This window comes from Carex rostrata, chromosome 22, assembly GCF_964058835.1.
Source record: "Carex rostrata chromosome 22, lpCarRost1.2, whole genome shotgun sequence".
Lineage (NCBI taxonomy): Eukaryota > Viridiplantae > Streptophyta > Magnoliopsida > Poales > Cyperaceae > Carex > Carex rostrata.
The window spans coordinates 1,861,839-1,883,152 of record NC_135939.1 but is presented as its reverse complement, the minus strand read 5'-3'; the positions used below and the strand labels follow the sequence as shown (position 1 = coordinate 1,883,152).

General features: G+C 33.9%; 1 long non-coding RNA gene across 1 annotated transcript; it reads left to right on the top strand.

Annotated features, from left to right (window-relative positions):
* The first annotated feature begins 234 nt into the window (after window positions 1-234).
* Window positions 235-1,169, top strand: LOC144574262 (uncharacterized). The gene is made up of 3 exons (XR_013518157.1): window positions 235-447; window positions 599-638; window positions 1,100-1,169. It is a non-coding gene; the product is annotated as an uncharacterized LOC144574262 (long non-coding RNA).
* Window positions 1,170-21,314: the final 20,145 nt, after the last annotated feature.

The following is a 21,314-nucleotide window of genomic DNA, read 5'->3' as shown; positions in this document are numbered from 1 at the left end:
AGAATCGGAATCGGGTAGTGCTAGCCGCCGCAATTTCATATTAATTTTGTTTCTTAAATTGGCAAATTTAAGTTGCAGGTGCATAAATAAACAAATTCTTAAAGTTGCTCATCTTCATATATCGTAAAAAATGATAAATTACACAGTACTCAATATACATGGTAGGAAGAACAGGGATATCAAATGCTTTTTCTAGTGGGCCGGCATAATTTTTTTTTTTAGGGTTATGGCCGACATAATTTCATTAAATGCGAGGATTGAGATATGATTTGCACAACCACAGTTTTGATATAGATACCACATGTACAAGGTTGATGCTCTGTCCCTGCCATATTTTGGGAATTTGTCCAGGTTCAGTAAAGACAGTTTTTTCGCTGGCACAATAACATTTTGATATTTTGCAATGTCGCAGATCAAAGGATTGGGATGAACTATGTGCTTTTTCAGGTACTTTCTGTTCTCTCTTCTCTCTCCATCATCACTTTTATTTTCTTCTTATAATGTAATTAAAAAAAAAGTGTTCAAATATAAAAGATTATGAAGAAAGATGATTAATGGGAAATAAACTTTTGTTCTGTTATTGTAGATGGGTTCCCAGTTTATTCAGTCCTTGGTGTATCAAGTCCTTGTTCCCACAGGTATATAATTCAAGAGAATATTTTCCTTTAAAAAAAAATAATTCAAGAGAACAGAATAATCTGTCAAATCAATGCATAAAGAGTTATTTAGGGAATAAGCCTTCCTCCGTTAAACAAAAAAAATGAAAGGACCGTCCTTTCTCTTTCTCTCTCTATTCTAATTTGGAATCAAACTATGAGCAGAGCAGTGAGGAAGTTTGTCCTCACTCTTTGCATTGCTGATTTCATCTTTCTTTTTCTAATTTTTTTATATTGTGTTGTTCAGTCATTCTCACGGAGAGATCAATCCTCTCATACTTCTATGGTCTCAAGCTTACAACCCAACCTTCCTCAAATCTCAAAATGTAACTTGGCATAGCATCTCCAGTTGCGATCACACACTCCTTTCTCCTGTAATAGAGAAAACTCAACCTCAAATATAGGTTATTGGCATTGCTAATGATGAAGAAGTGTCTACTCAGGTTCCAACAACATTTCATGCTACAGCCGTTTAGCAACTACACTTGGCACTTTCCTTGGATTCTAACATGGGAAACCTTAGAGGTGAATGTCCCATTACCCATTTTATTTTTGCTATGCATAATTGCATATTGATTCGTACTTGAATTTTGGCCTTTTGTTTAGACAATGTTTGAACACACTTGGCACTTTCCTTCTCTAACACACGAAATGAAATCACCATTCTCCATCTACGAGGTGAATTCTTCAACTTTTAGTAATTACGAAAAAAATTCTCATTATGTAGCTAAGGTGCTTGTAGTATTGCCTCAACCAGTTTTGCATAACATTACTATTAGTTCTTATCTAATATTGTCGGACCAATTATGTTTTGATAATCAATTGTTGAAATTAATTCTAAATCTTCATATATAGGTCATGATAACCTTAGAGGTGAATGTCCCATTACCCATTTTATTTTTGCTATGCATAATTGCATATTGATTCGTACTTGAAATTTGGCCTTTTGTTTGGACAATGTTTCAACACACTTGGCACTTTCCTTCGACTCTAACATGGGAAATGAAATCACCATTCTCCATCAACGAGGTGAATTCTTCAACTATTAGTAATTATGAAAAGAATTCTCAATATGTAGCTAAGGTGCTTGTAGTAATGTCTTGACCAATTTTTCATAGCATTAATGTTAGTTGTTATCTAGTATTGTTGAACCAATTAAGTTTTAATAATCAATTTTTGAACTTAACTAGATCATCGTATATAGATCATGATACCCTTGGTGAATGTCTCATTACCCATTTTTTTTTCTATGCATATTGATTCATAGTTTAATTTTGCCGTTTCGTTGAGACAATGGATCAACCAAAGATTGGCATGAAATTTCCATCTAAGCATGCAGCCTACAAGTTCTACAATGTCTATGCATATCATTTGTCACTGGAGACTGAAAATAACATAAGCCTCAGCATACATGGAGTCGAGTGGAAGTCCAACAGTGACACACCATTTTTAATTTTAGAGTAATGTAATTTTTTTTTAAATGAGTGTTCTTAAATCAAGTGTATGTAATTGAAAGTTTGAAACTTCTGTTACCACTAATTTAATCAATTTTGATGACATATGATCGTTGGTTTGGAGACAAATTGGGGAGGAGTGCTGTCCAAGTGACTTCGGACAGGTTCCCAACCCATCACACAGATCCTAATTAAATTACAGATTTACAGATATTACAAATACTTATCTCTAACGGCTAATAGCTGATTGCTAATGGCTGAGAAAGGTTGTGCTGGCTTTTCATATTGATCGGTGATGAGAATGACTTGAGATCAATTATCCCTCCTTCCAATATTATGTAACATTCTCCTTTTTCACCCTTTTTTTCTCTTTTTTCTATGTCGCCTCCTAATACTCTTCTTTGCTAGCTTTTTGTTATTAATCCAAAGGGTGATTTCTTATATATATTTTTTTCCTCTCATCTTTTTTTTTTCTTTCTCACCATCCATAATTTTTGCTTGACATTAGTTCTGACCGATTGAAGAATATAAAAAATAAAAAATATGAAATATTATTTAATTATTTCTCTTGGAGTACTCTCTCTTGTCCAACATTTTTATTTCTACCCCATTAAAAAATTATTTTAATAATAATAACCAAAGTTTAGTAATAATTTTAAAAATACCCCACCCGTGGAATTTTTCCACGGGTTGGAATTTTAATTCCAATTTTTTTTATTTTTATAAAACAGAAATTTGTTTTTATTTTTTATTTTTTGTATTGAAATATTAGAAATGCTGGATATATTTCTTTGAAAATAGATGGAATACAATATAATTTGATTTATTAGAAAGACTATATCAAATAACCCTGATCAATATTTTTCAGGCCGGATTTTTCGCGGCTGTAAGAAAAATTAATACATTTTTTTATGTGTTATTGGAAAAAAAATAAAAATGCTTAGATTCTGAGTTATTGATCCCGGTTCAAAAATCACTTATATGTAATCTAGAAAATATTGTGATTCTTCTAGGACATTTAATTTATAAAAAGTTGTATCTATTTTGAGAATTCTTTTTGAATAATATTTATTAAATAACTTAAAGCTTTTGTTTTTTTTCAAAAATAGATACAACTTTTCATAAATTAAATATCCTAGAAGGATCACAATATTTTCTAGATTACATAAAAGTGACTTTTGAACCGGGATCAATAACTCAGAATCTAAGCATTTTTATTTTTTTCCAATAACACAGAAAGAAATATATTAATTTTTCTTACAGCCGCGAAAAATTCGGCCTGAAAAATATTGATCCGGGGTAATTTGATATAGTCTTTCTAATAAATCAAATTATATTATATTCCATCTATTTTCAAAGAAATATATCCAATATTTCTAATATTTCAATACAAAAAATAAAAACAAATTTCTGTTTTATAAAAAATAAAAAAAACTTGGAATTAAAATTCCAACCCGTGGAAAAATTCCACGGGTGGGGTATTTTTAAAATTATTACTAAATTTTGGTTATTATTATTAAAATAATTTTTTAGTGGGGTAAAAATAAAAATGTCGGCTCTCTTGTAGTCGCATACAAGCACTTATAATTCTAGCTTACAATCATCTGTTGCACAAAAAATACAAATTTACCATCTTTTATATAGATTTAACATCCTCAGATATCTAAACATAATGGTGTTAAATATCATTTAATTTATCAAATAATCAAGGTGAATTTGGTTACACACTTCAAGATGATGTACATAGTTAATTAACATTAATCACTACAACATGCATGGCGTTGGTAATTATATATTCAGATAGAACAATAAATGACTACTAGATTCTGATGACCCGAGCCAAAGTAGTTATTGTAAACCTGTTATCTTTTCAGTGTTATCTATTCGATAACTCATAACCGGACAGTCAACAAGCCAGAATTAGAGCCGGATGCATGCCTAGACTCAAACTGCTACATGATAACTATTGTTAGATTAATCAATTAATTTTCTCAACTCATGTTTTTATATATGAATCCCACCCTGTGAAAGAATGATAAAATAATGCACTAGTGATTTAATTAGATAGTATTTAAAAGGTAATTAACAAACTTTAAAATCACCTATTATATTTGACTTGGATTTTGCAACCCTGGTTTTTCTGAAATATTTGATTGAATCCCTCATTGATAGTCGGAGGAGGAGAGGTTATATGGAACATACATACAACTTTGGTGCCAGATTGTGTAAATTTAAGACTAAATGATGCCATCTGCATTATATTCCTTTGGTGCCAGATTGTGTAAATTTAAGACTAAATGATGCCATCTGCATTATATTCCCCCGGTCCCTAACAGTTCACATTATCTCATTAGTACCACAGGGAAATAGCTGTGGCAATATCTTTGAAACTGTGCTAAGCTAGTGTTATCCAGGTTTCCCCCAAACAATTACAACAACAGCTGATACATGGTGGTGCATTTCAAGCTAAGATGAAGTGTTTGAAGCGAACTTGAAAGGACAGAAAATTGGTCATTTCTTCTTCCCATATAATTGCACCATATATCCACATATATGAAATGTTGTATGCCATCTAGTGTTCCCCCAAACACTTCACTATAGCCTCTATATAAGATTTTTGGCTTTACTGAAGTGCTTGAAGGGAACACCAGGGTACACGTGCACCCAACTTGTAGTTTCTTCGCGGAGCTTATTTGCTGCATTGTTGAGGGCTATCTGGAGTTCCCCCAAACACTTCACAACAACCTCAACCTTGGCACGAATGCGCCACAAGCTATGGTGAAGTGCTTGAAGGAAACTCCAGAGAACAACCAGCTGATTCTTTATTTGTGGTATCTATCTCTATAGGAGTGCGGGTTGCCATCAAGAGTTCCCCCAAACACTTCACACACAACCTTTGTCCATGCAATGCAGTGTATAGGTCAATGTGAAGTGCTTGAATGGAACTCAAGAGAACAATCAACTTAATTATTTGTGCCTCAAAACTAATCCATTGATTACATACCTAGTATATGTTGGGTGCCTACGAGAGTTCCCCCAAACACTTCATAATGGTCCATGAACAACATCTAGACCTCAAAGAAGTGCTTGAAGGGAACTCCAGGGGACAGCCTACTAGCTTCCTTTCTTATGAATGAAATTATTTCTTTGCCACCTTGTGTTGAAGAGTAACTCTAGCGCAATGGTATATATAGGACCGTGGGACCATGAAAGATATTTCTTTAGCGCATGGTATATATAGGACCGTGGGACCATGAAAGATATTTCTTTAGCGCATGGTATATTTCTTTTGTTTGCTCGTGAAATGAAAAAGATGCACGAAACTGCACCTGTCCATGATTCTAGACAACATTAATTGAAGAAGAGAATAACACTTGCAAAACTTCTCCTTTTCTCACCTATGTAATTCAATAGTAAAAGGTATCTTGTGATCTTTGTTCATATGTCAACTTTAGTAATTCATCCTTCAATATGAACCTAGCATTAGTTGTTTCTAAAGTACTTGATCATGTAATATATTTTAATTTATAACCAAGGTAAATACTTCCTTAAATATGACTTAAGAGCAAGTTTATGTGTACATGAAAAACCTCATGGGTTTAAACAAAGAATAATCATTTTAATACCTACGCTACAGTATCCACGCTACAGTAATCGTGCTACAGTACCGCACTTAGATAAATAATATATTATGATCCCCACTAATTATATAGTCTCAACCAAGGTTCTAAATAGCGTTTATCACATCATAGCGGAAAGCCTACAAAAAAAACTATAGCGAATAGCGTCGCTATAGCGAAAGCTCTGCTACATAGCGTTTTCTTATTTTTATAAAAATTATATCATATATTTGTACTAAATATCGAAATTATCTAAGTTTCATAGAACAATAAATAATATCAAATTGATTAAAAAATTATAATATTCATATTGAACCAATACAAAGTCCAAATTGTAAATCAAAATATCCATAGTAATACTAATATCATAAACTATCAATATTTTTCTATTCAAAATATATTCGGCCGAGTTTTTTAAAAATAACCAAAATCATAAATATTTTATTAAAAATAACCAGTCTTCAGCCAGATTTTTAAAAATACCCAGACCGCGGATTTTTTTTTTTTTTTTTAGAGTTTGGAGAAAAAAAATATCCATGGTTTGATTTTTTTTTTTATAATATATGTATTATAATATAATATATGTATATGTATCTATAATATAATATATGTATAATATATGTATATATAATATGAGTAGAACTAGGGTGCTCTTAAGCTCACCAAAGTTTTGGTGAGCTTAACTCTAAAACTCATCAAATCGATTTCAAATGATGAATCCGAATCGTTGAAACCCACCTACCTTACGTGTGATGCATCTATATGTGAAATTTTTAAATATTCGAATTAATTTAGTATAAAGTCAAGCGGTCAAAAAAAGTTCAAAAAATGAATGCACTAAAATTAATTTATTAACCTTCTAATTTTGACCGCTTGACTTTATACTAAATTAATTCGAATATTTAAAAATTTCACATGTAGATGCATCATACGTAAGGTAGGCGGATTTCAACGGTTCGGATTCGTCATTTGAAATCGATTTGATGAGTTTTAGAGTTAAGCTCACCAAAACTTTGGTGAGCTTAAGAGCACCCTAGTTCTACTCATATAATATATGTATAATATAATATATGTATATGTATATATTATATTTATATATAATATAATTACATATAATTATATATAATTAAGGTTTTTGTATAATTATATAATATAATATAATTATACAAAAATCTAAATTACTCTACCGTCGAACAAAAACTTAAACTGGATTTTTGAGGCCCTAAATGACATTTTTTTGAAATTCTGATGCTTCTACTGCGACGATGCCCGGTGGTCCATCTCGTTCTCCCCTTTCCGAAAAGTGCTCATACGCGTAAATCCGACTTTCCTAGCCAAAGTTATGGTTGTTTAAAGTTTTTTCGAAAGTTAAACTTTGAAAATTCATAACTGTAGAAAAATCCAAATAAGTTGTAATTTATATCAATTATGTGTATTTTTGAATGCTCTACATGCTGGTGCAATCACTTTTGCAGTTTAGTCCCTGTATCAATCCATACTTGCTGATTTACCAGCAAAGGTCAAATTTGATATATATATATACATATATTAGACATATATTATATATACATATATTATGGAATATGCTAGCATGCTATGCATAGCATAGAGGGCCTCCATGTAATGGCTCAATATTCGACTTTTCAAAATCCTAACGGTCGATCCGAACCGTTCATCTTGTTCTCCATATTAATGTGTTTGGAGACCAAATTTTATATTTTTTGGAATTTTTTTACTATTTCTTTAGATTTATTGAAAATCGCTATTTTCAGCAAATCTGGACCATAACAAAAACAACGATTTTCAATAAATCTAAAAAAGTAGTAAAAAAATTCCAAAAAATGTAAAATTTGGTCTCCAAAGACATATTAATATGGAGAACAAGATGAACGGTTCGGATCGACCGTTAGAATTTTGAAAAGTCGAATATTGAGCCGTTGCATGGAGGGGCTCTAAGCTATGCATAGCATGCTAGCATATTCCCATATATTATATATACATATATACATATATACATATATTACATATGTTGTTCGTACAATAATCATTTTCGTCTATTTGACTAATTTGTAAAAACATACAATTATTGAATTTTACGATTTCTTCTATTTTAAGATTATGTAGGTCCAATAAGAGTTGGAATTACAGAATGATACGCTTGGACTGAAGAAATCATGAAGACTTTTATCAAGAAGACAAATTGTAAAATCAAAGGTGGTAAAATAAGTTTGAGGATGTTTTTGCAGAAGTAAAACGTTGGTAACGTTTATAAAACGTTGTAACGTTTTAATTCTGCCAAAAACACTTAAGTAAAAGATTGATTAAAAACACAGAAATAACTTAAAACGTTATAACGTTTTTACAAAACGTTGCAACGTTTTAGGATTACTAAAAACGGCAGAAGCACTGGTGTACAAAACAAATAAAACGTTGTAACGTTTTGTAAAAACGTTATAACGTTTTAGGATTGTCAGTATTTCAAATATAAAACGTTGTAACGTTTTCATAAAACGTTACAACGTTTTAATTAAATCTAAGCTTCAAACTGTTCCTGTTTTTGATCAAGATTTTACAGCACAAAACGTTATGTAACGTTTATAAAACGTTGTAACGTTTTTGAACCTTTTTGCTGAGCTGTCAGAAATCTAAACCCTAAATCGCAATTTGAACTAAAACGTTGTAACGTTTTATAAAACGTTGTAACGTTTTGGTTCAAACAGCTCATTTTTGAGCTGACACTATAAATAGATGAGTGAGGTTTTCTTCTCACTTATCTCAGCCGACCCTAATTAATTCAAAAGTGATTTTCTGAGAGCTTAGCATACTCCATTGTTGTGAGAGCCTAAAACTTCAAAATCCCTCAAGCAACCTCAAACCTATTTCACCAATCTTGATATAGATTAGGTTAGAGTGATCTATTGAGTGTTTCTCTTGTGTTCCTAGACAATCGAGACCTTGTTCTCATCTCTTTGAGTTGGCCGTTTGATTTCCCGCTTGGTGTGTAAGGGCTCAACGGTTCACAAGTTGTAATCCTTTCGTATTGGGTAATAGGAAGGCGCACCTCACAAGGTTGCGAAGCCCCGGAGACGTAGGCCTTTGTTTTGCCGAACTCCGTTATCACCCCGCGTGTCAAATTTCTCTAAACTCATCTCTTTACTTTCAATTGCAATTTAATTTCAGTTTTTGAACAATTAAAGGTGTCCCTAAGTGCAACAAAGTGGTATCAGAGCAAGTTACTCGAATTAAGACACACTTAATTGGAGATTAGATCAACTTGACAAATGGCACCCTATAGATCCGTGAAAGAACCCCTAGTTTTTGGTACTACCACCAAAAATTTCATGCATTGGAAGAAAACCATGATTAATTACTTGAATATCCTTGAGGTGTGGTATGTGGTTGAAAAAGGGTATACACCAACATACACAAGTGTAGCTACCGAGGGTTCAACCGATGCCAAAATTGAGACCGTTGATTCCAAACAAACCAAGAAAGACAATGACCTAGCAACCAATGCCATATTCAATTTGGTTAGTGAATCGGTAGCCTCACTCTTTGGTAGTGCATCAAGTGCGAAAGAAATGTGGAATGCTCTTGTAAACCGGTATGAAGGCAATACCCAAATCAAACGAACCAAAATAACCGGTTTAGAAGCAAAATTTGAAACCTTTAAGGTTGAGGATGGTGAAAGCATTGAGGATATGTATAATAGACTTATGCATATCCAAAATGAGTTTACCGAATTGGGAGAACCACTTTCTAACAATAAACTTGTAGGAAAGCTATTGAGGGTGATGCTCATGAGGGATAAATGGTCCGGGTTGGTGAGTGCTCTAGAGGCAATCCAAGGCACGCACGACACATTCACACCGGATGACCTCTATGCTCATTTTAGGAGTTTTGAAGAAAAACTTCGACAATCCGGTGATTTGAAGCAAAGCTCAAAGTCCAAAACCGTAGCTTTTCCGGCACAAAACCGAAACTTTCCAAGCTCCTCAAACACCCGTCTTTCAAATGATCAATTTATCAACAAAATTGATCATGAAACATCCAAGGATGCCCTTCTCTTATCCAAAATGTTTCAAGGAATGCTTGACTTTGAAAGAAAATACAACAAGGAACGAGAAGAGAAGAACAAAAGGCTAATGTGTTTCGCTTGCCATAGAGAGGGGCATTCCATTCAAACATGCTTCAAGCTATTTCCACAATTGAAGAACACGGATGGGGAAGCACAACAAGATCGAAAACCAAGACAAAAGTATGATGGGTACAAGAAGAAGAAAGCCAAAGCTATGCAAGCTTTGTTCTCGGATAGTGAGACGGAACAATCCGATACGGAATCAGAGAATGAAGAGGAGATCAACCTTGCATTGATGGCAAGTGTAGATGAAGGTCCCTCGAAAATTGACATAGACTTAATTATAGCTAGCAAGAACATCACCGATGAAACAACCATCAACTTTCTCATGGAGCTTGTTAAATCAAGGAATGCCAAGGAGGGAGATGATGAAGTCAACACCTCAACAAATTTCGCTAGTGAGGTACATTCAACACTTAGTCTTGATGGTTATGAGACCGAACTTGAATGTATAAATGAAGGTGGTGAAGAGTATAGTGGTGAAATTGATATTGAAAATTGCATAATCACAAATGAGACCAACAATGACTTGTGTACCAATAGGTTAGACACCAATGATGCAAGTACTTTCAAAAATGAAATTCTAATGCACGATAATCATGAATCTAGGTTGAAATCACTCCTTGATGAGTCCAATAGAATCTTGGTTGAGAAGGAAGGTATTATTCAAAAATTAATTGCTAAAAATGACATGTTAGAACTTGAAAATAAAAAGTTAAAAGCATCACACTTAGGTGAAATAGGCATTTTTAAAGTTAAAGTTCAAACCTTAGAAACCGAAATTCGGGCATTGAGATCTCCTAGTGAATTATCAAAAGTCACTAGTCTAGATCCCTATTATGTGAGCAAGTTGATACATGATCAATCCTATTATAAAAATGATAGAGTTGGTCTTGGATTTGAGAAGGGTAAATCCTCACTTAAATCTAATCACATGCTAAGCCCTAAAGGAAAAGGGGAACATTCTCAAACTTCAAGTATTCCAAATGCCAAATTAAAGTTTAATTGTGAACAATATTCAACTTATCAATTTTTTACTAAAAAGGGTATAACTCCTTTGAGCAAGGAATCATCAAAATTGAAGTCCTCTCATGTCTCAAATGCTAAACAAGATCAAAAGTCAACAAATTATGCATTTAGGTACAAATACAATAAAAGAATTTCTAAGAACAAAAATGCTTATAAAGATAGTGATGGGAACACTCTTAATCCAAAAGGGTCAAACAAAACCTATTTTAAAGGACCCGATGGTTGGTTTTATGAATTCAAAAATAAAATTGCTTTACAAAACCAAACTCAAAGAAATGGTTTAGCTAGAGATGTTCCCCAACATCACAATAAATTTGATTCTAACAAAACCAAGAGCATTGCATCTAAAGTTGCAAATAGGTCACATGGTAGTCATAAGAGTAGTTTGCATGAAGTGAAGTACCAATCCATTCTCAAACAAGGCTCTACTACTCAAAAGCAATCAACTACAATATGCAACTATTGTTGCAAACTTGGCCACACTTCCTTAGAATGTAGCTTTAGGAATGTAAACAACAAACATAATGTTGTTTGGGTTCCTAAAGCTATACTAGCTTAGGTTCACACTTAATCTCCCCTAAAGTATTATAATTGTCAAACATAAAGGGGGAGATTAAAGACAAGGTATATGTTAGTTACTAACTCAATAATAACTAATATATACTTTGTAGGTGTGTTTGATTTCATCTCAAAAGGAAAGTGCTTGGATCATTGATAGTGGATGCTCACACCATATGACCGGTGACAAATCTAATTTTAAATTCTTAGAACCATATGATGGAGGTACGGTTACCTTTGGCAATAATCAAAGAAAGAGCTCTATTATTGGTATAGGCTCAATTGGTAACCAACACTTGACCATATCTAATGTATATCTTATTGATGGATTAGATTACAACTTACTTAGTGTAAGTAAGCTATGTGATTCGGGATATTATACCAAATTTGATGCTAATGCTTGTCACATAATTAGGTCCTCGGACGATGCTCTAATTTATTCGGGAAAACGAAAGAAAAATGTTTATTACTTGTATTTTACTCACTTTGATTCCGGTGAAACATGTCTAAGTGCCATATCCAATGGATCATGGTTATGGCATCGTAGATTAGGTCATGTTTCAATTGATACCATTAGGAAATTAGTGAAATTAGATCTTGTGCGTGGTCTACCAACACATAAACTAGAACTTGAAGGATTATGTGAGGCATGTGTTCAAGGTAAACAAACCAAAAGTAGCTTTAAATTCAAGGATATGGTTTCAACCGATCAACCTTTGCAATTATTACATATGGACTTATTTGGACCAATAAGTGTACCAAGTTTAGCAAAGAAGAAATATGCATATGTAATTGTAGATGATTATAGTCGCTTTACTTGGGTTTTGTTCTTACAACACAAGGATGAAGCAATTAGCAACTTCATTGAATTTTGCAAACGTGTTGAAAATGAAAAGGGGTCAAAAATCATTAGGATTAGAAGCAACCATGGGGGGGAATTTGAAAATGCAAAATTTGATCAACTTTGCTCTAAAAGGGGATATAAACATGAGTATTCGGCTCCTCGCACACCTCAACAAAATGGGGTAGTTGAGAGGAAGAACCGAACCTTAGTTGAGCTTGCCCGAACCATGCTAAATGAATACTCCTTACCCAAACACTTGTGGGCCGAGGCGGTAAATACGGCATGCTACGTGGTAAATCGCGTAAGCATAAGGACCATGTTGAATAAAACACCATATGAGCTATGGAAAGGGTACAAGCCTAAGTTATCTCATTTTAGAGTATTTGGTTCAAAATGCTTTGTTCTTGATGAATCTCCCAAAGTAACCAAATTTGATTCTAAATCAATTGAGGGAATGTTTGTAGGATACTCAAATTCAAGTAAAGCCTATAGAATTTACATTCCATCTCAAAGAATCGTAATTGAATCCGTGCATATTAAATTTGATGAAAATGCTAATCAAAAGGTCGAGAAAGGTATTGAGATTGTAGGTGTTGAAGTGCCAATTGTTGATCAAGATGAAGTTGAAACAAGAACCGACACAATTGAGAATCAACCCGAACAAACTCAACCCGAAATAGATACAACCAACAATATTGAGACGGATCAAATAATTGAAGATGCAACCAATAATGAGATGGATCCAATAGTTGAAGGAATGCAAACCGAAGAAATACAACCTCCACGAATTGAGTACCAAATCCCCCAAGACCTAAGGGAAGTACCATCTCATCCTCTTTCTAATGTAATTGGTGATCCTAGGAAAAGAGTTAAAACAAGATCCAAATTAAATCAAATGATTGGTCATTGTGCATTTGTATCTCATATTGAACCTAAAAATTTCAAAGATGCAAATGTAGACCCTAATTGGATTTGTGCCATGCAAGATGAACTTGCTCAATTTGAAAGGAACAAAGTTTGGGAACTTGTACCTAAGCCAAATGATAGAATGATTATTGGAACCAAATGGGTTTTTAGAAATAAAAAGGATGAAGATGGAAATGTAATTCGCAACAAAGCTAGGTTGGTAGCTCAAGGGTACAAACAACAAGAGGGTATTGACTTTGAAGAAACCTTTGCACCCGTAGCTCGTCTTGAATCCATTAGAATGCTTTTAGCATATGCCTCAAACAAAAATTTCAAATTATTTCAAATGGATGTTAAAAGTGCATTTTTGAATGGATTCATAGATGAGGAAGTGTATGTTAATCAACCTCAAGGCTTTGTTGATTCAACATTTCCTAATCATGTGTATAGACTCACCAAAGCACTCTATGGACTCAAACAAGCCCCTAGGGCATGGTATGGTAGATTAAGTTCCTTTCTAATTGACAATGAATTCATTAGAGGCAAAAATGATACAACTCTTTTCACCAAGAAAAGGAATGGAGCACTATTGGTGGTGCAAATTTATGTAGATGACATAATCTTTGGTTCACCTAATGCGGCACTTGCCGAGGAATTTTCTTCTCTTATGAGTAGTGAATTCGAGATGAGTATGATGGGTGAATTGAATTTCTTCTTGGGACTCCAAATCAAGCAACTCATGGATGACACCTTTGTGAGTCAAACCAAGTATGCGAAGGAGTTGATCAAGAAGTTTGGGATGACCGAAAGCAATACGAGCAAGACTCCAATGGCTACGAATGCAAACCTTGACTCGGATCCAAATGGCACATCGGTGGACATCACTCAATACCGAGCTATGATAGGTAGCCTACTCTATTTAACCGCTAGTAGACCCGATATAATGTTTGCGGTATGTCTATGTGCTAGGTATCAAGCAAATCCCAAAGAATTGCACTTGAAAGCCGTTAAAAGAATTCTCAAATATATCAAGGGTAGTTTAAATTTGGGATTATGGTATGGCAAACAATCGAATTTAGACTTGATAGGATATGCCGATGCCGATTTTGCCGGGGATCGTATGGATAGAAAAAGCACAAGTGGCACATGCCAATTTCTTGGTGGTTCACTTGTATCTTGGTCGAGTCGCAAACAAACCTCGGTTGCCCTTTCCACAACGGAAGCCGAGTATGTAGCAGCCGGTAGTTGTTGCACGCAAATTCTTTGGATGATCCAATCCCTAACTGATTATGAAATTCGCTTCCGCAACGTACCAATTATGTGTGACAATACTAGTGCCATTATGATATCCAAAAATCCGGTCCTTCATTCTAGAACCAAGCACATAGAAATAAGGCATCATTTTATTAGGGATCACATTGAAAAAGGTGAAATAGAACTTATACATATTGACACCAAAGAACAAATTGCCGATATATTCACAAAACCCTTGAATACTCAACAACACAATGAATTAAGGTTTAAATTAGGCATGCTTGAACTGAGAGATTAATGCATATCAAAACTTTGTTTTAAAATAATTCATATAAGTCAAAACAGTTCAATTTGTGTTAAACTTGACAGTACAAAACGTTATGTAACGGTTTATAAACGTTGTCACGTTTCTCATCTGCTACTTAGCCAATTTTCAAGGAAATTTCCCTACCTAAAACGTTATAACGTTTTTAGAAAACGTTATAACGTTTTTTAGAAAACGTTGTGCCGTTTTACTTCCGATACTTGACCAATTTTCAGGGCAATTCACTACCTAAAACGTTGTAACGTTTTTAGAAAACATTGCAACGATTTATTTCTGATACTTAGCCATTTGAAGAACAGTTTTCCTGTTTAAAACGTTACAACGTTTTCACAAAACGTTGTAACGATTTAAATAAAAGTTTCAAATTCAAAAGTTGCAAAATTGATCATTCTGAGACAGCACAAAACGTTACATAACGTTTTTGAATCGTTGTAACGTTTTAGACAATAACGCAGTACATTCACAAAACGTTGTAACGTTTTAGAAACCGTTGTAACGATTTAGGCCGAAAAGGCGTTTTAAGTGCAGATCCGACCCGATTTCTTTCATCCCCTTCTTCTCCAAGCCGCCTCCTCTCCTTCTCTTCCTCTCTCCGCCGTTTTCTCTCTCTTCACCTATTCTTGCCAACAAAATCTACGAAATCAAGAAACTTGTCTCGATTTCTCCTCTCCTCTCTTCTCTCTATCCAATTCTTCAATCATAATCTCCATTCTCTCTCTCTATCACCCGGTCTCCAAAACCCTAGACGAAACCCTACTTTCAAATCCGGCGATCCGACCGTTGGATTGACGATCCGAGTTCATCTCTGCACTTCTCTTACTTCACTCTTCTCAATTTGCTACTTGCTTCTTCAATCGGTAATATCTCAAACCTTTCTAAAATTAATGGGTCCAAGAAAGCAAACGGGTGAAAGGGGCAAGAAGAGAGCCCGTATTGGGGATGGTTCTGGAGGAAGTAACGCAGAACCAAATTTTGAAATAGACCAAGAGAACCGGTATCTCTTTCGGGATATAGAGGCATATGACAACTATATCGGTCATTTTCAAACCCGAAAACTGTGCAAATCCTACTATTTTAACAAAGCAACTGTTACTTTTAGCCTACCAGAGGATAACAAAATACTTGAATATCTGAACCATTGGAGTTGGGAACCCCTAGTGAAACTTGATGAACCATTTGCGGAACTCACTACCCGTACCTTTTATGCAAATTTGATCTATACCGAGAGCCCATTTGTAATGACCTCATGGATAGGCGGAAGAGAAATCCGCATGGACCTTACCAATGTTGCCCAATGGTTGGATCTCCAAAATGAAGGAGAAGAGAGCTATCTGTTGAGAAATTGGCCAAGGGGTGCCACTGAAACCGCTGACTCTTACAAGAAATGGTTCGACAGGAACAATGTGGCCGGTGCATCCATTTATGCAACCCCTCTTCCATCCTTACACCGATTGTTATTTCTCTTTGTCAACAATATCCTAACCCCTAAGTCTCAAATCAAAACCAACATTGAATACGGTGCCATGTATTATCTTCGCCATCTCATTCAATTGGATGAAGTGTCAATCAACATTCCTTACATCATTCTCTGTCATATGCAAAGTGCACATAGAAGCACCGTGGCAAATTTGCCATATGCCCATGTCATCCACAAAATTATCAGGTTGAGTGGCATTATTCTACCAACGGACCTACCCTATCGTTCCCCTAAGAACCTGACAACTCTTCTGACAAAAATTGGGTGGATGAAGATGTACTCTCCTTCAGGACAGCTGATGTACTCTCCCGATACGCGGGATATCAACTCATGGATATTCTATCAAAATGCCCTGCCAAACCAGTATTGGGATCCGGATGAGATGATTCAAGAACCACCGGTTGAAAACCCTCAGGAAAACCAACCCCAATTTGGCCCTCAACAATTGCCTCAAATGGATCAACCGTTACCATTTCCTCAAATTCCTCGAAACCCAAATGATCAAATGATGTGGTTATGCCAAAGAATGCAAGAACAACACATGTCCTTGGTGACAATGCAAGCAGGGATGGTTAGAATGGAAGGGACATTGAAGAATCATACCAAAGCCCTTAAGAATCTTGATGAACGCCAACAAAACCTCTCAAAGAAATTCATCAATCAATTTGGCGTGTCGTGTGGCTCAGTTGCTTCTCGTGGAGAAGAACCTGAAGAAGAACCAAACCTTGATGGTATTGATAAAGAAGATGAGGAAATGGATGAAGAAGCAGATGAATCCACTCAAGACCCACCCGCACAGTAGATCTACCTTTAAAATTATCTTAATTGCATTTTCAAAATTGACAATTTGATCTCTTTGCATGAACTATTAATGTTATTGTTGCATGTTTTAGTTATGAACTATAATGAGGTTTAATTCGTGTTTTAAATTTGTTGAACTGCTACAATTATTAGCTAGCTATGATTTAGATTGCTCAAATCTAGGGTTCAAATTGCAAAAATTGTGATTTTTAGGCATTTTTCTTCAAATCTCATGTTATACTATGCTTGCAATGTTTAATTTTGTTGAATTGCATGAATTGATTGAATTGACATATTGGATATTTGCTATTTGGTGTTAATGTGTATGAGATGTAGATATTTTAAATGTGGTATATGAATTGATAACTTGTTAGGGGCTATATTGCACAAAGTGCAAAATTGGATATCTTGAAGCCTTAATAAATTGTATTGAATTGTTTTGGATTGCATGAATTGAAATGGTTTATATACATGGTTTATGCATAATTGATGTGCATAATTTGATGTGATAAATTGAAATTGAAATTTCTTGCATGATTAGAGTTATACCCTCAATCATAGTTTATTTGTGAATTATCGTTGTTACATTGCTAAATTGAGGGGGAGTGCATATTTTGAGGGGGAGCACTTAAAATTAGTGCTAATTTCTATTCCCTTTCGTCGATTTCCAAAAGGGGGAGAAATTGGTAACAATTGCTAGATACACAAAATCAAAATTGAGTGAACCAAACTGGACAATTTTCGATTTATGCACTTACTCGCATTGTATGTTTTTGCAAATCGTCAAAAGGGGGAGATTGTTGTTCGTACAATAATCATTTTCGTCTATTTGACTAATTTGTAAAAACATACAATTATTGAATTTTACGATTTCTTCTATTTTAAGATTATGTAGGTCCAAGAAGAGTTGGAATTACAGAATGATACGCTTGGACTGAAGAAATCATGAAGACTTTTATCAAGAAGACAAATTGTAAAATCAAAGGTGGTAAAATAAGTTTGAGGATGTTTTTGCAGAAGTAAAACGTTGGTAACGTTTATAAAACGTTGTAACGTTTTAATTCTGCCAAAAACACTTAAGTAAAAGATTGATTAAAAACACAGAAATAACTTAAAACGTTATAACGTTTTTACAAAACGTTGCAACGTTTTAGGATTACTAAAAACGGCAGAAGCACTGGTGTACAAAACAAATAAAACGTTGTAACGTTTTGTAAAAACGTTATAACGTTTTAGGATTGTCAGTATTTCAAATATAAAACGTTGTAACGTTTTCATAAAACGTTACAACGTTTTAATTAAATCTAAGCTTCAAACTGTTCCTGTTTTTGATCAAGATTTTACAGCACAAAACGTTATGTAACGTTTATAAAACGTTGTAACGTTTTTGAACCTTTTTGCTGAGCTGTCAGAAATCTAAACCCTAAATCGCAATTTGAACTAAAACGTTGTAACGTTTTATAAAACGTTGTAACGTTTTGGTTCAAACAGCTCATTTTTGAGCTGACACTATAAATAGATGAGTGATGTTTTCTTCTCACTTATCTCAGCCGACCCTAATTAATTCAAAAGTGATTTTCTGAGAGCTTAGCATACTCCATTGTTGTGAGAGCCTAAAACTTCAAAATCCCTCAAGCAACCTCAAACCTACTTCACCAATCTTAATATAGATTAGGTTAGAGTGATCTATTGAGTGTTTCTCTTGTGTTCCTAGACAATCGAGACCTTGTTCTCATCTCTTTGAGTTGGCCGTTTGATTTCCCGCTTGGTGTGTAAGGGCTCAACGGTTCACAAGTTGTAATCCTTTCGTATTGGGTAATAGGAAGGCGCACCTCACAAGGTTGCGAAGCCCCAGAGACGTAGGCCTTTGTTTTGCCGAACTCCGTTATCACCCCGCGTGTCAAATTTCTCTAAACTCATCTCTTTACTTTCAATTGCAATTTAATTTCAGTTTTTGAGCAATTAAAGGTGCCCCTAAGTGCAACAACATATACATATATACATATATTACATATACATATATACATATATTACATATACATATATACATATATTACATATACATATATTATATATACATATACATATATTATACATATATTATAAAAAAATGAGTTTATAAAATAAAAAACCAAACCATGGATATTTTCTTTCTCCAAACTCTAAAAAAAAAGAAATTCGAGGTGCGGATTTTTTCCGCTGCCCGGAATATAAATTTCGGATCGCGGAAAAAATTCGTGGTCTGGGTATTTTTAAAAATATTGCTGAAGACTAGTTATTTTTAATAAAATATGTATGATTTTGGTTATTTTAAAAAAACTCGGTATATTCAGCATCATGACATAATCTATCTTTTTTCTATTTAAATTTCAAAATAACCTAGACATCATGGCATAATTAACTATCTTAATATATTCAAAATATTCAAACTACTGTAAGTATCATTTTGTTACTTCAAGAAATATCATAACATATTCAATCTAAGCCTTTATTTAAAACCCATATAAATTGAAAAGAAAGAAAGAAAAAAAAACAGCTCATGTTGCATAGCGCGTTGTAGCTTTCTTATTTTGATTTCGTTTGATGGATCTCTCATTAAATATTTAATAGTTTAATATAAAGCTTAGTACGTCAATTGCAAAAAAAAAATTACGGTTAAAATTCAATCTGAGCCTTTATTTAAAGCTCATATAAATTGAAAAAGAAAGAGCAAATGTTGCATAGCGGGCGCTATTTGCGCTACACGCTATGCGCTATAGCGGACTGCTATTACCGCTATAGCGTCCATAGCTCAAATAGCGCGTTATTATGTCATAGCTTAGCGTTTAGGGTCCAAAAACGCTATAGCACCGCTATAGCTCGTTATTTAGAACACTGGTCTCAACTAATTATTATTCTAAAATTCTAGCAGCATCATTTCTCTATGGTCTCCACTAATTATATAGTTTCCCTTTTACAATCTCCGCACTGATTCTCGCGTCAACCTTTCTCTAACAAAAATAATTGACTGCATAAGAATAAATACTTCAATGCATAGATATAAATACTTTTAGTACTTAAATATTAATACCTTCAGTGTCATATGTAAAAAATACTTAGATATGTATACCTTTGTAGTTATAAAATACTTTTAGTGTCATATGTAAAAAAACTTAGATATGTATACCTTCGTAGTTATAAATACTTAGAAGATAAGATATTAACACTTAAACAAATATTAATACTTTGATGCGTGACTTATTATGATTATCCTTTTTGGAGTTCTCCAATTATCCCCGCGTCAGCCTCCTCTAACAAAATAGTTAACCTCGTACGTATAAATACTTCAATGTATAAGAATAAATATTTTTAATACTTAGATATTAATACTTTCAGTTTCATATTAAAAAAATACTTGCAAGTATAGGTATAAATACTTGTACGGCGAGGTATAAATATTTGCGCGACGACGAGTCTGAAAGTACGTCATCATGGATCTCATTTGAAAGAAAATATTATGTAGATATTAATAATATGGAAAAAAAATTAAAATTGTGGAGATTTTGCAGTCCCTGCAGGAAGTTATCTTTCTGCATTTAATTTTCGGTGGTCCCCCCGCGGGTATAGTGCGGGTACAGTGATGCAGGTACTATTATCTTCGCGCTATAGTACTCGCACAATAAATAATTGTTCACCTCATAGTTATAAATACTTTCGCACATAGGTATAAATACTGTTGTGCATAGATATTAATATTTTAGGGAAAAAATTCGAATTGTGAAGTTTTTGTGATCCCCACAAAAAATTATTTTTTCACATTTAATTTTCGGTGGCCCTCCCTGCGGGTACAGTGTGAATAATGTAGTGCGGGTACTGTTATCAGCTTCCTTAAACAAAAAAAAAGAAAGATGGTATATATTGCTAGCCGCTGCCTGGCAAATTAATTTCCTTTTTTTTAAGGTTTAATTTTCTTTCTTTCTTTAGTTGGCAGTTTGGCACAATTAAGTTGCAGATGATTATCCAGTATATATAACAAATTCTTAAAGTTGCTAATCTTCATATCGTAATCAATGATAAATTAATAACACGGTACTCAATATACATGGAATGAAGAACAACAATATCAAATGCTTTCAATAGATACTAGGATTGAGGTAGAGACCATATCCAAAAGGTTGATGCTCTCTCCCTGTTATATTTTGGAAATCTGTCCAGGTTCAATGAATACATCTTTTATGCAGGTACAGTAGCTAAAAAAATATTAAACAAATTA